Below are 2,199 nucleotides of genomic sequence, written 5' to 3' on the forward strand. Positions count from 1 at the left end.
GGACGGTTCACCACCAGGCACGAGAGGCTCAGCTTCGGTCCCTTAGGACTTCCAGGCCGAAGCAGGATCGAAAATATTTCTAAGTCCAGGCCCCAAAAGAGGCGTCGGGAGGGCTACCGGCCAGAGGCAGATTTTGCCCAGGGAGGACGGTTCTCCGCCAGGCACGAGAGGCTCAGCTTCGGTCCCTTAGGACTTCCAGGCCGAAGCAGGATCGAAAATATTTCTAAGTCCAAGCCCCAAAAGAGGCGTCGGGAGGGCTACCGGCCAGAGGCAGATTTTGCCCAGGGAGGACGGTTCTCCACCAGGCACGAGAGGCTCAGCTTCGGTCCCTTAGGACTTCCAGGCCGAAGCAGGATCGAAAATATTTCTAAGTCCAAGCCCCAAAAGAGGCGTCGGGAGGGCTACCGGCCAGAGGCAGATTTTGCCCAGGGAGGACGGTTCTCCACCAGGCACGAGAGGCTCAGCTTCGGTCCCTTAGGACTTCCAGGCCGAAGCAGGATCGAAAATATTTCTAAGTCCAGGCCCCAAAAGAGGCGTCGGGAGGGCTACCGGCCAGAGGCAGATTTTGCCCAGGGAGGACGGTTCTCCACCAGGCACGAGAGGCTCAGCTTCGGTCCCTTAGGACTTCCAGGCCGAAGCAGGATCGAAAATATTTCTATGTCCAGGCCCCAGAAGAGGCGTCGGGAGGGCTACCGGCCAGAGGCAGATTTTGCCCAGGGAGGACGGTTCTCCACCAGGCACGAGAGGCTCAGCTTCGGTCCCTTAGGACTTCCAGGCCGAAGCTGGATCGAAAATATTTCTAAGTCCAAGCCCCAAAAGAGGCGTCGGGAGGGCTACCGGCCAGAGGCAGATTTTGCCCAGGGAGGACGGTTCTCCACCAGGCACGAGAGGCTCAGCTTCGGTCCCTTAGGACTTCCAGGCCGAAGCTGGATCGAAAATATTTCTAAGTCCAGGCCCCAAAAGAGGCGTCGGGAGGGCTACCGGCCAGAGGCAGATTTTGCCCAGGGAGGACGGTTCTCCACCAGGCACGAGAGGCTCAGCTTCGGTCCCTTAGGACTTCCAGGCCGAAGCACGATCGAAAATTTTCCAAGTCCGAAAAATTTTCTAAGTCCAGACCCACCGAGAGGTGAGCATCCTAGAATTATTCAGGAAGGTGTCAGCTGAGGCCCCACTATCCGGCAAGGCACCGGGGTGTCCGGCCGATTTGGCCCACCAAGGTGAGCCCTAGGCCTGCTGCCGGGTGCTGCTTTCGGTCCCTTAGAAGAACCGTTTAGACAGTTTTAGAGACAGGGTCATGTAAATGGTGTTTGGATGACCCCATGTCTGCTTTTTTGGATGACCCCATGCCTGCTTTTTTAGATGACCCCATGCCTGCTTTTTGGATGACCCCATGTCTGCTTTTTTAGATGACCCCATGTCTGCTTTTTTAGATGACCCCATGCCTGCTTTTTGGATGACCCCATGCCTGCTTTTTTAGATGACCCCATGCCTGCTTTTTGGATGACCCCATGCCTGCTTTTTGGATGACCCCATGTCTGCTTTTTGGATGACCCCATGTCTGCTTTTTTAGATGACCCCATGCCTGCTTTTTGGATGACCCCATGTCTGCTTTTTTAGATGACCCCATGTCTGCTTTTTTAGATGACCCCATGCCTGCTTTTTGGATGACCCCATGTCTGCTTTTTTAGATGACCCCATGCCTGCTTTTTGGATGACCCCATGCCTGCTTTTTGGATGACCCCATGTCTGCTTTTTTAGATGACCCCATGCCTGCTTTTTGGATGACCCCATGCCTGCTTTTTTGGATGACCCCATGTCTGCTTTTTTAGATGACCCCATGTCTGCTTTTTTAGATGACCCCATGCCTGCTTTTTGGATGACCCCATGTCTGCTTTTTTAGATGACCCCATGCCTGCTTTTTGGATGACCCCATGCCTGCTTTTTTGGATGACCCCATGTCTGCTTTTTTAGATGACCCCATGCCTGCTTTTTTAGATGACCCCATGCCTGCTTTTTGGATGACCCCATGCCTGCTTTTTTAGATGACCCCATGCCTGCTTTTTGGATGACCCCATGCCTGCTTTTTGGATGACCCCATGTCTGCTTTTTTAGATGACCCCATGCCTGCTTTTTGGATGACCCCATGCCTGCTTTTTTGGATGACCCCATGTCTGCTTTTTTAGATGACCCCATGTCTGC

This window comes from Erpetoichthys calabaricus, chromosome 1, assembly GCF_900747795.2.
Source record: "Erpetoichthys calabaricus chromosome 1, fErpCal1.3, whole genome shotgun sequence".
Lineage (NCBI taxonomy): Eukaryota > Metazoa > Chordata > Cladistia > Polypteriformes > Polypteridae > Erpetoichthys > Erpetoichthys calabaricus.